Source organism: Procambarus clarkii, chromosome 4 (assembly GCF_040958095.1).
Source record: "Procambarus clarkii isolate CNS0578487 chromosome 4, FALCON_Pclarkii_2.0, whole genome shotgun sequence".
Classification (NCBI taxonomy): domain Eukaryota; kingdom Metazoa; phylum Arthropoda; class Malacostraca; order Decapoda; family Cambaridae; genus Procambarus; species Procambarus clarkii.
The window spans coordinates 36,213,340-36,229,671 of NC_091153.1; the positions used below are offsets into that span (position 1 = coordinate 36,213,340).

Consider the following 16,332-nt stretch of genomic DNA (forward strand, 5'->3'; position numbering starts at 1 on the left):
GGCCACTTCTAGCTGTTGAATGACAAAGACATTACATAGCTAAACAGCAAATCATTGATCTTAATCTACAGCCTACAGGCCATTTAAATCAGTTCAATGACAAATGTCATCATCACTTGGCTACAGTAATCTACCATTGAGGATTAGGACCAATCTTAATCTCACATCACAATCTGAATAGCTGAACAGCCCCTCATCACTAATTTACAATCTTAAGGCTAACAGCTCGTTGACAATGTCAATGCAAGTATTATCATCCATCTAAGATAACTATCTTAATCCCAGAATATAGTCTTGATCACCTAATCTCATGCTTTTACTGGAGTGAAAGCAGCCCCAGAAAATCTGAAGGCGATCATCTCAAAGAGATCTACTTAAAAGAAAAAGTTTGTTCACCTCATCCAAAACTGTTTCAACATATCACCTCACCCAAATGCGAGTATATAAGACAAGATGTTTAGCGTTAGAATTAGTAAAACTTTGTTAAGTGTTTTCAGGTTACAAGTTGTGGGTGTGTAAACTAAAGTCTTTGAATATGTAATATGTTATTACGAAACGGGCTCAAGCGTCGCGTCAGACTAGAAATAAAAATGAATTTTGGAGAATTGATTTTTCAATTACCATCGACAGTAAAAAGAAACATAAGAAATATTGAGAAAATTCGTGTTAGAATTATTAATCTTACTTTCTCGGTCATATTTAACAACATATGTTTACAAGAAAGACTGCTACCAAAATATACTAATATTAATAGAAAAAGCAAAGCCGAAAAAATAAAAAGCAAAATGCTTCATCAGATCATGAATAGTGTAGATACACATTATTACAGATACAATTCATCCTTAAAGGAAATCCTTGGAGGAGTGCAAGTGTTACATGATTGTATGACCTACTTGCATGTAATTACTTGCCTACAAGTGTTACATACTTGTAACAATATCATATCACAAGAAGAAATCACTAAAAGTGTATCTTTGGACAATAACAAAAATGTCAAAACTGATAATCAGAAATCAATACAACAAAACTCATCTTCTACAAAGTGGAAACAGAGTAATGTTGGCTCATACTCTATATCACCCACAGTTAACAGAACTGTAGGAAATCAAGCTCTCACGACAGATAAAACAAAAGTAGCTACAAGTTTTTTTTTTTTTGAGATATATACAAGAGTTGTTACATTCTTGTAGAGCCACTAGTACGCGTAGCGTTTCGGGCAGGTCCCTGGAATACGATCCCCTGCCGCGAAGAATCGTTGTTACAACCAAGTACACATTTTACTGTTGCGTTAAACAGAGGCTACAGTTAAGGATTTGCGCCCAGTAACTCCTCCCCGGCCAGGATACGAACCCATGACATAGCGCTCGCGGAACGCCAGGCGAGTGTCTTACCACTACACCACGGAGACTCAGTGGCCCAAGATGTTTATTTTGACAGGAAGCACATACCTATCAATGCACAGGCTATGCAAATGCAGATTGTGCAAACAGAATCAATAATCAATCTACATCACAGGCAAAGCTAAAGGAAGATAATTCTTCACCAGCCGTACAATTTTGTAAGTTACAGTGTGATGTTAATGCCTTAGCAGCAACAATAATTACTACAGATACATTACCTACTGCACAGCTGGAACTAATCAATCAAGGAGTTAGCATTCAAAAAAGAGTACTAGATCTTGAACCTTCAACTACTGAAAAATCCCACCATACAGAAACTGTAATGGTAGCTTGACTAGGCTAAGAACAGTCGCCACTAAATATCCCCCACATGATTGATGACAGACTGAAATATGTGCATAAATTGTGTGAACTTGATACAATAGGAATAATTCCTGAACAACCAAGTCCTGATGATGTCTGTATATACAGCCAGTACTTAGAGACTGTACAGTACCATGATGGACAGTACTGGGTAAGGCTACCGTGGAAAATCAACCATAAAACCTTACCTACTAACTATCACTTGGCTTATAGTAAATTTAAATCTCAATTAGCAAAGCTAAGGAAACGGCTTGAGCATTTAAAACTCTACCATGAGATTATTGCTCAACAGCTGAAGAATAAATATATCGAAGTCGTGAAACACGACAATAAGCAAACAGGCCATTTTTTACCACACATGGCTGTAATGAGAGAATAAAAAACAACTCCTTTACGGATAGTTTTTAATTGTAGCTCTAAATCTGGACCCCAAGGAACCAGTCTAAATGATTGTTTGCAAACAGGTCCAAGTCTAACACAAAAATTGTATGACATACTGCTGAAGTTTAGACTTAACAAATATACATTTTCAGCAGATATAAACAAGGCTTTTCTATGAGTTGGCTTACAGGAAGAAGATAGAGACTTCACTAATTTTCTATGTTTTCTATATTTAATAATTTTCTATATTTAATAATTCTCCTCTGTACTCTTTGGTGCTTCAACCAGCCCATTTTTGGTGCAATCAACTCTGGACACTCCTCTGAAAAAATCATCAAGTCTCTATAAGGCTGAAATCAGTCAAAATCTATTTGTAGATAATTTTCAAGGGACAGTTAACAGTACTATTGAATGGTTACAAATATATCAAGAGGCCAACAAGGAGCTACAAGGGGCCAACATGACACTACAATCATGAGCCTCTAATAATACAACACTGAATAATCAAATAGCAAGAGATTACCCTGAATATCACGTACCAGATTCCCAAAAGGTGTTAGGTATGGAGTGGGATCTAATCTCAGACACAATATCAATCAAATCAGTACCAGTAAACTATTGCATTGCTACAAAAAGGGATTTGCTTTCACAGGTTAGCAAAGTATTTGACCCACTTAGTCTACTAAATCCTTTAACTATCAAATGGCACTTATTGGTGCAAGAAGCTTGGAAGACTAAAGTTGGTTGGGATGATCCACTACCACTCCAGCTACAAAATGCTTGGATGGAAATGGCTCAAGAACAAACTTTAGTCGAACAGATAATCTTTCCGAGACACATAGTTGAGAAAAATGAAGAAGTAAGACTACATGTATTTGCAGACTCGTCAGCCAAAGCTTTTGGAGCTTGTGCTTACTTAGTGACTTCCCATCAATCGTATCTAATCACCTCTAAGGCGAGAGTCGCTCCACTAAAAAAGAGGACTTTGCCTCAAATGGAACTAACTGCATTGCTAACTGGCACACACTTAGCAGTGCATATCAAACAAGTCTTGTCTATCATGAACAGCAAAGATGTCATTATATGGTCTGACAATGAAGCCGTCTTACAATGGTATGAAACGACAACTGTCCGACTCCATATGTAAGAAATCGCGTCTCAGATATTTTGCAGGCTTTCAATTGTTGCATGTACCAACAAAAGATAATCCAGCTGATCTCTTATCAAGAGGTATGGCGTTTAAACAGTCTGCAAAGGCAGATATTTGGTTACATGGGCCTCGATGGTTAGTGAATGGTAGTTGGCCAGAACAAAAGCCACACGTCATTACGACACAAACCATAACTACCACCAGGCAGCAAGCTCAAATATCAGTCTTGGATTGTACTCGTTACTCCTCGCTCATCAAATTAATCAATGTAACAAAAAACGTGTTTCATTGTCTCAGGAAATAGGCATAAAATACACTTTTCCAGATGCACTTATCTATTGCGTAAGAAAAGCCCAGAGAGAAACTTATGGGAATGACTATGAAAATCTTCCACATAAGTTAAAACACAATCTCGGTCTGTGGATAGACCAAGAAATTTTTTTTTTGAGATATATACAAGAGTTGTTACATTCTTGTACAGCCACTAGTACGCGTAGCGTTTCGAGCGGGTCCCTGGAATATGATCCCCTGCCGCGAAGAATCGTTGTTACAACCAAGTACACATTTTACTGTTGCGTTAAACAGAGGCTACAGTTAAGGATTTGCGCCCAGTAAATCCTCCCCGGCCAGGATACGATCCCATGACATAGCGCTCGCGGAACGCCAGGCGAGTGTCTTACCACTACACCACGGAGACTGTAAAAGGTAACCTAACCTAAACTAACCTAAATTCACAACATTCAGCGTTGTGGAGGGAGACGTAAACACTCAGATATCAATCTAGATATCGTGCATCCATGGCTTTTACCAAAGAATCATTGGATCACAAGGTTGATTGTGTTACATACACATCAACAAATCATTAATCATGGAGGAGTGTTAGACACACTCACACAAATCAGACAGCAGTACTGGATTCCTCAGGGAAGACAATCCATCAAATCAATCTTGAAAAATTGCATGATATGCCGAAGGTACGATGCAAGAACTGGCTCTTATCCAGGGCCACCACCCCTGCCATTGGAACGAGTGGTCCATCTACACCCTTTCGAAACGACCTGAGTAGATTATACAGGAGCAATATATCAAACAGGGACTGCAGATAAGCAACCTATCAAGGCATACATCTGTCTGTTCACCTGTGTTACCACTAGGGCAGTACATCTAGAGGTAACACCCGATATGACTGCTCAATCATTTATACAAGCTTTCCACAGATTCGCAGCACGCCAGTCATGCCCTTAGCTGATGATTTCAGACAACGGAGCAAACTTGGTAGCTGGAGAAGCATGTCTACAGGAAATCAGTTCCCATCCTGCAGTTACTTCCACACTGGAACAGCGTCGTTGCAGCTGGAAATTAATCCCTCCGAGAGCCCCATGGCATGGAGGATTTTATGAACGGTTAATTCACTGACGGTTTAGGAGGGACGACACCGCTCCTAGGGCGAGGAGCAACGCCTTGTGGAAGGAACGAGTGTGTGCATATAGTGATTAGCTCAGTGCCCACTGGTGAACCCGGATTGGGATACCTGAATCTCTGGAAGTGATTCGGCGACGACGCGAAGGCTTCACGACACCTGAGGACCTGTGGAACGTTCCTGGATCGTCAAGAACCGACTCAGGAAGCGTGAGAACCTCACACCATCGAGGGACAGGCGTCGTGAGCCAGGAATGTAAAGGTAGATCAATTTTCCCTCCCATTACCCCTTGTTTGATTAGGCTAGATAGGCCATTATATTTACATGTGTGTGTTATAGCACAATGTTGATACACCAGTAGTAGGATAGGCTGCAGGACAGCTTGTGTCCAGGACTGTTGAAGAGGAGGTGCCGACGTGGACGAAGAGGTCCCTCTGTGAGGGAGTGTGTGGCCCCCTTTTAATCTGCCCGGGTGGAGGAGTTGGTGGAGGTCGCGAAAGAAGAGTTGCTGACGATCTCCAGTTGTTGTTGATTAAGATTCGCTACTTGGAACAAAAAGTTCCAAGTAGCACGGGCTATGGCGAGCCCGTAGTGCCTCTCGATCTCCAGACTTATTATTCTCATTTTTCCATTCCTGTATTGCTTGTAAATGTATGTGTGATCATGTAGTTTATGTCAGTAAATTCACACATTTTATCATTGTGTTTAAGTGTGCCTCCATAATAATCTCTGAGCATACACGAGGGTTATCGTAGTACCACCTAGTGAACACCACGTTTTCTATAGAAGGTCTTATTGCGTAGAGTGTGGTAATGCAGCACAGACTTATATAAAAGTGTACCCTAGGCCATATGACCAGTATCATGGCCGAAAAAGTAGCGACACTGTGGCAACAAGCAGTATATAATACACCCACTGAACTGCATTGCTGGGGTGCAGATATCTCAACCCAGCTGGCGACCTTGTTAAAGGAAGATAGGGAAGGCAGGCGGGAAAAGAATTCCTGAAACCTTTTTGTCTGGCAGGGAAAATTTATTGTTAAAAGGCAAGCCTGGGTCTTCCTTCACTTCTCCACGGGTCTAGGCCGGAATTTCTAACAGCAGTTTCCCCGTGGTTGACTGAAGGGCTTCCAGGGTGAATCAGTGGCACCCCACAGTGGTGGGAGCAAAGACCTGCGGTGGTGGGTACTGCTGGTCCTCTCCTGAGGGACCAGGAGGTTCCGGTGAGTCCTGAGAGTCGAAGGGGCTGAGTATTCTGCCTTCTGAGCCCCTAGCAGCCGATTGCTAGCGGAGCCCCGGCCCACCCCCCGTGACACAGGATACTTGCACACCCTCTTCTGTTTAGTAAGTTAAGTGAACAACATGACACACACACTACAACTACCCCTCACAAACCACCACTACCATACTACCATTACCACCACTACTACTCAACCACCACCACCACTGCCAATACCAGCACCACCACCACTACCAACCACACAACCCCTACCACCACTAACACACCACCACACCACCACTACCAAACCAGCACAACTACTACCACTACCACATCACTCCAACCAGCACTTCGACATCACCACTACCACCACACCACCACTACCACACCCCCATTACCACACTACCACCACTACCACAATACATCAACCAGCACTACGACATCACCACTACCACACCAACCACTACCACACCACTACCACACCACCAACCACCACCACTTCCACTACCACACCAACCACTACCACACTACCAAGCTGCTAATGGCAGAAAATGGCTGCTAAAGTTCAACTCAGGAAAGTGTAAAGTAATGAAATTAGGCGAAGGGAGCAGGAGGCTGAACACAAGGTATCATCTGGGAGGTGAAATCCTGTAAGAGTCAAATAGAGAGAAAGATCTGGGGGTTGATATCACACCGAACCTGTCCCCTGAGGCCCACATCAAAAGAATATGATCAGCGGCATATGCTAGACTGGCCAACATAAGAACTGCCTTTAGAAACTTCTGTAAGGAATCGTTCAGGACCCTGTATACCACTTATGTCAGACCAATCTTGGAGTATGCAGCTCTAGCCTGGAGCCCATACCTCGTTAAACACAAGACAAAGTTAGAGTATATCCAGCAGTATGCCACCAGGCTCGTCCCGGAACTGATAGGTATGAGCTACGAGGAAAGGCTAAAGGAGCTGAACCTCACATCCCTGGAAAACAAAAGAGTAAGGGGAGACATGATAACCACCTAAAAAATTCTCAAGGGAATTGACAGGGTGGACAAAATCAAACTCTTCAGCACGGGTGGGACACGAACAAGGGGACACAGGTGGAAACTTAGTACCCAGATGAGCCACAGGGACGTTAGAAAGAATTTTTTTCAGTGTCAGAGTAGTTAATATATGGAATGCATTAGGCAGTGATGTGGTGGAGGCTGACTCCATACACAGTTTCAAGTGTAGATATGATAGAGCCCAATAGGCTCAGGAACCTGTACACCTGTTGATTGACAGTTGAGAGGCAGGATCAAAGAGCCAGAGCTCAACCCCCGCAAGCACAACTAGGTGAGTACACTACCACCACACCACCACTACTACCACACAACCTCTACCACCACAACCACATCACCACTTCCACACTACCACTACCACACCACTACCACCACTACCACACCACACCACTATCACACCACCACTACCACACCACCACTACCACACCACACCACTACGATCACTACCACCACCACCACTACCACCACTACCACACCACAACTACCACTACCACCACCACTACCACCACCACCACACCACCACCACCACTACCACCACCACCACTACCACTACCACACCACCACTACCACACCACCACCATCACACCACACCACTACGATCACTACCACCACCACCACTACCACACCACAACTACCACTACCACCACTACCACACCACAACTACCACTACCACCACCACTACCACCACCACCACACCACCACCACCACTACCACCACCACCACTACCACACCACCACTACCACACCACCACCACCACCACCACTACCACACCACCACCACCACTACCACCACCACCACTACCAGTCTCACCACCACTACCACGACCACCACAACCACACCACGACCACACCACCACTACCAGTCTCACCACCACTACCACGACCACCACAACCACACCACCACTACCAAATCGGGTGATGTTGTACTGGTGGTGTGGTCGTGGTGGTAGTGGTGGTGTAGTCGTGGTGGTAGTGGTGGTGTAGTCGTGGTGGTAGTGGTGGTGTGTGGCGGTATGGTAGTTGTGGTAGAACATTGTATACCACATATGTCAGACCAATCCTGGAGTATGCGGCTCCAGCATGGAGTCTATATTTAGTCAAGCATAAGACTAAACTGGAAAAGGTTCAAAGGTTTGCCACCAAACTAGTACCCGAGCTGAGAGGTATGAGCCACGAGGAGAGACTACGGGAATTAAACTTCACTTCGCTGGAAGACAGAAGAGTTAGGGAGGGACATGATCACCACATACAAGATTCTCAAGGGAATTGATAGGGTAGATAAAGACAGGCTATTTAACACAAGGGGAACACGCACTAGGGAACACAGGTGGAAATTGAGTGCCCAAATGAGCCATAGAGACGTTAGAAAGAATTTTTGCAGTGTCAGATGGTTTTCAAATGGAATGCATTAGGCAGTGATGTGGTGGAGGCTGACTCCATACACAGTTTAAAGTGTAGATATGATAGAGCCCAATAGGCTCAGGAACCTGTACACCAGTTGATTGACGGTTGAGAGGCGGGACCAAAGAGCCAGAGCTCAATCCCCGCAAGCACAACTAGGTGAGAACAATTAGGTGAGTACCACATCACCACCACTATCACACTACCACCACTACCACACTACCACTACTACCACACTACCACTACTACCACCACTACCACACTACCACCCTACCACCACCACCACCCTACTACCACTACCACCACTACCATCCTACCACCACTACCATCCTACCACCACTACCATACTACCACCACTACCATACTACCACCACTACCATACTACCACCGCTACCACACTACCACCACTACCACACTACTAACACTAGTGTGGTAGTGGTAGTAGTGTTCTAGTGGTGGTAGTGTGGTAGGGGACCTGGTAGCCTGGTGGATAGGGCGCAGGACTCGTAATTCTGTGGCGCGGGTTCGATTCCCGCACTAGGCAGAAACAAATGGGCAAAGTTTCTTTCACCCTGAATAACCCTGTTACCTAGCTATAAAAAGGTACGTGGGAGTTAGTCAGCTGTCACGAGCTGCTCCTTGGTGTGTGTGTGTGTGCGTGTGTGTGTGTGTGTGTGGTATGGAGGGAAAAAAAAAGTAGTTAGTAAACAGTTGATTGACGGTTGAAAGGCGGGTCGAAAGAGCGAATCTCAACCCCCGCAAACACAACTAGGTGAATACACCACCACACTACCACACCATATTATCACACTACCACACCACCACACTACTACACTACCACACCATATTACCACACTACCACACCATATTATCACACTACCACACCATATTACCACACTACCACACCACCACACTACTACACTACCACACCATGTTACCACACTACCACACCACCACACTACTACACTACCACACCACCACACTACTACACTACCACACCATGTTACCACACTACCACACCACCACACTACTACACTACCACACCATGTTACCACACTACCACACCACCACACTACTACACTACCACACCATGTTACCACACTACCACATCAAAAAACTCCTTTATGCAACATTTAAGGTTGCCACAATGTGTCACAATTATTTGGCCAACGTTTAGTGCCGTAAGTTGTGGCAACATATTTACAACCACACACATTAACGGTGCTAATACGTGAAAACAAACGTTGCCACAACTTTGATACACGTTCCAGGCACTCTGAGAACACCTTACATTGTTTGCTGGGACGAACCCTGCATCAGGTTTATGTGAGGGAAACTCACGCAGGGAGTTTACCATCTAGTTCAGATTTGCGTCTATTCTCAAACTAACACCTGATGCGAATTGCACTGGAAACACAAACCGAAACTGTCTCTATTTTCCGCTTGTTACAACTTGTAATAAAGTTGTTACATCTTGGCTTAACGTGTTTATGACGTATTAGAACGTTGTTACAACGTGCTATATTGGTTGTTATAACTGGTTAGGTGGTGTTAAAACTTGTTTGAACGTTGTACCAACGTCGTAGTTTCGGTGTGTGTTTGGCCGGAACTTCATTTCAAAGAACAACTATGGAAGCAGAGCTATCGTGACTGGAGACTAATGGCTTCCAACTATACTATTTAACGCAATTCTTATACAACATTTACCTTATTCCTGTTCCCGCTGTTAATGGCATGCTATCACACTTGAAACAGCATTTTCTTGGATTTAGCAAAACACGAGATCAACTTGCGACAGAATGAAAACATTTGTGTTTACGATCTTTATAGGCCTGGCCTTACTGGGATTCGGGACGCTATGGATTGGCTAGAGAGAAGCGCATGCAAGGGATGAGGTTTATATATTGTAGTCTCAATTGGTCTAGTGGCACAAGAGCCAGAGTGGACTTGCTCTACTCATGATGCAGGTCATCTAAAAAATCAAAAAGTTACCTGACTAGCCTATGTGGAGCTTTTCCGATCTCCTCAAAGCAGAACCGGAGCCCGAATGGGGTTCGGTACCCTTAGTAGGTCCCGTCTTGCGGCGCCAGCAATTGCTTCTGAAGGCAGAACGTCTAAAAATTTTCTTAGAAGTCTTGGGATAGGAGCCAAATACATAACCCCTTCCCTTGTGGTGCAGGTGGGAAAGTGTTCCCGTATATTGTGTAATGTTATTTATTTATTTATACAGCTCACGTTCATCCGTGACCCGCAGATAAAATGAGGAACAACACGAAGAAAATGATCTCCATCCAGACCAGGATCAGCTCCTCCGTGAAGAGTCGAGTGACCGGCTCCGTGAGGAGTCGAGTGACCGGCTCGGTGAAGAGGAGAACAACGATCCCTTGGACGATAAAAATGATTGCGATCCAGACGAAACAGATTCCTAACAGGACCCTCTTGCTCCTCTCAAGGAAGAAGAGACTCTCAAGGAAGAAGAGACTCTCCTCTCAAGGAAGAAGAGACTCTCAAGGAAGAAGAGACTCTCAAGGAAGAAGAGACTCTCAAGGAAGAAGAGACTCTCAAGGAAGAAGAGACTCTCAAGGAAGAAGAGACTCTCAAGGAAGAAGAGACTCTCAAGGAAGAAGAGACTCTCAAGGAAGAAGAGACTCTCAAGGAAGAAGAGACTCTCAAGGAAGAAGAGACTCTCAAGGAAGAAGAGACTCTCAAGGAAGAAGAGACTCTCAAGGAAGAAGAGACTCTCAAGGAAGAAGAGACTCTCAAGGAAGAAGAGACTCTCAAGGAAGAAGAGACTCTCAAGGAAGAAGAGACTCTCAAGGAAGAAGAGACTCTCAAGGAAGAAGAGACTCTCAAGGAAGAAGAGACTCTCAAGGAAGAAGAGACTCTCAAGGAAGAAGAGACTCTCAAGGAAGAAGAGAGCCCAACGGAGCCAAAAACGAACCGTCCTAAGGAGACACCTCCAACTCCTAAGGATGCAAAACATAGCCATAAGGCCACACTGGCCTGTCCCAAAGAAAATTACGGGTTGGTGATAGGCAAAAAGGGGAAGAAAATAAAGAGCTTTGAAGAGGAACATGAAGTCAGGATCGCAATGTGCAAAGACAAGGATGAGGTTTTGATAACAGGGAACGACCCGGGAAGAGTACAAGGATGCAAGGAAGCAGTTGGAGCCCTCTTGGAACAAATATGTTCCCGTAATCTCAAAACAGATCCTCCCCAGGGGATCACTCCCACCACTTCAAAAACAGATCCTCCCCATGGGATCACTCCCACCACTTCAAAAACAGATCCTCCCCAGGGGATCACTTCCACCACTTCAAAGACAGATCCTCCCCAGGGGATCACTCCCACCACTTCAAAAACAGATCCTCCCCAGGGGATCACTTCCACCACTTCAAAAACAGATCCTGCCCAGGGGAAAACTCCCACCACTTCAAAAACAGATCCTCCCCAGGGGACCACTCCCACTTCATAGTAGTCAAATTAAACAACTAGCAGGCCAAAAACGAACCGTAAAAAGGAGAAGCCTCCAACTCCTAAGGATGCAAAACATAGCCATAAGGCCACACTGGCCTGTCCCAAAGAAAATTACGGGTTGCTGATAGGCAAAAAGGGGAAGAAAATAAAGAGCTTTGAAGAGGAACATGAAGTCAGGATCTAAATGTGCACAGACAAGGATGAGGTTTTGATAACAGGGAACGACCCCGGAAGAGTACAAGGATGCAAGGAAGCAGTTGGAGCCCTCTTGGAACAAATATGTTCCCGTAACCTCAAAACAGATCCTCCCCAAGAGACCAATACGACCACTTCAAAAACAGATCCTCCCCAGGAGATCACTCCCACCACTTCGAAAACAGATCCTCCCCAGGACACCACTCCACCACTACGAAAACAGATCCTCCCCAGGGGACCACTCCCACTTCATAGTAGTCAAATTAAACGACTAGCAGGCCAAAAACGAACCGTAAAAAGGAGAAGCCTCCAACTCCTAAGGATGCAAAACATAGCCATAAGGCCACACTGGCCTGTCCCAAAGAAAATTACGGGTTGGTGATAGGCAAAAAGGGGAAGAAAATAAAGAGCTTTGAAGAGGAACATGAAGTCAGGATCGAAATGTGCACAGACAAGGATGAGGTTTTGATAACAGGGAACGACCCGGGAAGAGTACAAGGATGCAAGGAAGCAATTGGAGCCCTCTTGGAACAAATATGTTCCCGTAACCTCAAAACAGATCCTCCCCAAGAGACCAATACGACCACTTCAAAAACAGATCCTCCCCAGGAGATCACTCCCACCACTTCAAAAACAGATCCTCCCCAGGAGATCACTACCACCACTACGAAAACAGATCCTCTCCAGGAGACCACTCCCACATAAGTCAAAGAACCAAAAACATCATGATCCTCTCGGGCGGGCCTCTCGCCCGCCGGGGGTTAATGGCGGGCCTCTCGCCCGCCGGGGGTGTATGGCGGGCCTCTCGCCCGCCGCGGGGTTTAATTGCGGGCCTCTCGCCCGCCGGGGGTTTAATGGCGGGCCTCTCGCCCGCCGAGGGTTTAATTGCGGGCCTCTCGCCCGCCGGGGGTTTAATGGCGGGCCTCTCGCCCGCCGGGGGTTTAATTGCGGGCCTCTCGCCCGCCGGGGGTTTAATGGCGGGCCTCTCGCCCGCCGGGGGGTTTTATTGCGGGCCTCTCGCCCGCCGGGGGTTAATGGCGGGCCTCTCGCCCGCCGGGGGTTGATGGCGGGCCTCTCGCCCGCCGGGGGTTTAATTGCGGGCCTCTCGCCCGCCAGGGGTAATTGCGGGCCTCTCGCCCGCCGGGGGTCTAATTGCGGGCCTCTCGCCCGCCGGGGGTTGATGGCGGGCCTCTCGCCCGCCGGGGGTTTAATTGCGGGCCTCTCGCCCGCCGGGGGTAATTGCGGGCCTCTCGCCCGCCGGGGGTTTAATGGCGGGCCTCTCGCCCGCCGGGGGTCTAATTGCGGGCCTCTCGCCCGCCAGGGGTAATTGCTGGCCTCTCGCCCGCCGGGGGTTTAATGGCGGGCCTCTCGCCCGCCGGGGGTCTAATTGCGGGCCTCTCGCCCGCCGGGGGTCTAATTGCGGGCCTCTCGCCCGCCGGGTGTTAATGGCGGGCCTCTCGCCCGCTGGGGGTTTAATTGCGAGCCTCTCGCCCGCCAGGGGAAATTGCGGGCCTCTCGCCTGCCGGGGGTTTAATTGCGGGCCTCTCGCCCGCCGGGGGTTTAATTGCGGGCCTCTCGCCCGCTGGGGGTTTAATTGCGGGCCTCTCGCCCGCCGGGGGTTTAATGGCGGGCCTCTCGCCTGCCGGGGGTTTAATTGCGGGCCTCTCGCCCGCCGGGGGTTTAATTGCGGGCCTCTCGCCCGCCGGGTGTTTAATTGCGGGCCTCTCGCCCGCTGGGGGTTTAATTGCGAGCCTCTCGCCCGCCGGGGGTTTAATTGCGGGCCTCTCGCCCGCCGGGGGTTTAATGGCGGGCCTCTCGCCCACCGGGGGTTTAATTGCGGGCCTCTCGCCCGCCGGGGTTTTAATGGGGGGCCTCTCGCCCGCCGGGGGTCTAATTGCGGGCCTGTCGCCCGCCGGGTGTTAATGGCGGGCCTCTCGCCCGCCGGGGGTTTAATTGCGAGCCTCTCGCCCGCCAGGGAAAATTGCGGGCCTCTCGCCCGCCGGGGGTTTAATTGCGGGCCTCTCGCCCGCCGGGGGTTTAATTGCGGGCCTCTCGCCCGCTGGGGGTTTAATTGCGGGCCTCTCGCCCGCCGGGGGTTAATGGCGGGCCTCTCGCCCGTTGGGGGTTTAATTGCCGGCCTCTCGCCCGCCGGGGGTTTAATTGCGGGCCTCTCGCCCGCCGGGGGTTTAATTGTGGGCCTCTCGCCCGCCGGGGGTTTAATGGCGGGCCTCTCGCCCGCCGGGGGTCTAATTGCGGGCCTCTCGCCCGCCGGGGGTTAATGGCGGGCCTCTCGCCCGCCGCGGGGTTTAATTGCGGGCCTCTCGCCCTCCGGGGGGTTTAATTGCGGGCCTCTCGCCCACCGGAGGTTTAATTGCGGGCCTCTCGCCCGCCGGAGGTTTAATTGCGGGCCTCTCGCCCTCCGGGGGGTTTAATTGCGGGCCTCTCGCCCGCCGGGGTGGTAATTGCGGGCCTCTCGCCCGCCGGCGGGTTTAATTGCGGGCCTCTCGCCCGCCGGGGGGTTTAATTGCGGGCCTCTCGCCCGCCGGGGGGTTTAATTGCGGGCCTCTCGCCCGCCGGAGGGTTTAATTGCGGGCCTCTCGCCCGCCGGGGGGTTTAATTGCGGGCCTCTCGGCCGCCCGGGTGGTAATTGCGGGCCTCTCGCCCGCCGGGGGGTTTAATTGCAGGCCTCTCGCCCGCCGGGGTGGTAATTGCGGGCCTCTCGCCCGCCGGGGTGGTAATTGCGGGCCTCTCGCCCGCCGGGGGGTTTATATGCGGGCCTCTCGCCCGCCCGGGTGGTAATTGCAGGCCTCTCGCCCGCCGGAGGTTTAATTGCGGGCCTCTCGCCCTCCGGGGGGTTTAATTGCGGGCCTCTCGCCCGCCGGGGTGGTAATTGCAGGCCTCTCGCCCTCCGGGGGGTTTAATTGCGGGCCTCTCGCCCTCCGGGGGGTTTAATTGCGGGCCTCTCGCCCTCCGGGGGGTTTAATTGCAGGCCTCTCGCCCTCCGGGGGGTTTAATTGCGGGCCTCTCGCCCTCCGGGGGGTTTAATTGCGGGCCTCTCGCCCGCCGGAGGGTTTAATTGCGGGCCTCTCGCCCGCCGGGGGGTTTAATTGCGGGCCTCTCGCCCGCCGGAGGGTTTATATGCGGGCCTCTCGCCCGCCGGGGTGGTAATTGCGGGCCTCTCGCCCGCTGGGGGTTTATATGCGGGCCTCTCGCCCGCCGGGGTGGTAATTGCGGGCCTCTCGCCCACAATAACAGGCGAGGATATCTTGGACGCCTCGCGCCACCAGTAATACTCCGCCAACAAAGTAGTTCCTTCTTAGCGGGAATATATGTGAAGTGGAATAATCAAATTATGTGAGGGAAAAATGACTCGGTCAAAAAGCATGCATGAGGGAATATGTTTACTGAGTGTTTTATCTCTGGCAGTACAGTCAGATAAGGTATCATATTATTTTATCAGTGTTACAAGATAAGGTTTGTTGTTGGTGTTGTTTAAGATTCGCTACTTGGAACAAAAAGTTCCAAGTAGCACGGGCTATGGTGAGCCCGTAGACTGGTGTTAAGATAAGGAAGATTACTCGGGCAGTCTTTAGTGGTGTTTTATAAGATGGAATCCAGGTTTCCTAGAGGTGTGTGTGTGTGTGTGTGTGTGTGTGTGTGTGTGTGTGTGTGTGTGTGTGTGTGTGTGTGTGTGTGTGTGTGTGTGTGTGTGTGTGTGTGTGTGTGTGTGTGTGTGTGTGTGTGTGTGTGTGTGTGTGTGAGAGAGAGAGAGAGCCATCGGGGGTTCCACCTGTGTACGTGGGAGGCCCTCTGACACCACCTGTGTACGTGGGAAGCCCTCTGACACCACCTGTGTAGGTAGGAGGCCCTCTGACACCACCTGTGTACGTGGGAGGCCCTCTGACACCATCTATGTACGTGGGAGGCCCTCTGACACCATCTGTGTACGTGGGAGGCCCTCTGACACCATCTGTGTACGTGGGAGGCCCTCTGACACCATCTGTGTACGTGGGAGGCCCTCTGACACCACCTGTGTAGGTAGGAGGCCCTCTGACACCACCTGTGTACGTGGGAGGCCCTCTGACACCATCTATGTACGTGGGAGGCCCTCTGACACCACCTGTGTACGTGGGGGGCCCTCTGACACCACCTGTGTACGTGGGATACCCTCTGACTCCATCTGTGTATGTGGGAGGCTCTCTGACACCACCTGTATAGGTAGAAGGCTCTCTGACACCACCTGTATAGGTAGGAGGCCCTCTGACACCAC

The 16,332-nt window shown here is 49.0% G+C and overlaps 1 protein-coding gene across 1 annotated transcript in view; it reads left to right on the top strand.

The window, feature by feature from the left end:
• Positions 1-16,332, top strand: part of LOC138372043 (protein O-mannosyl-transferase TMTC4-like) — a 208,919-nt gene that overhangs the window by 53,917 nt on the left and 138,670 nt on the right. The window lies entirely within an intron of this gene.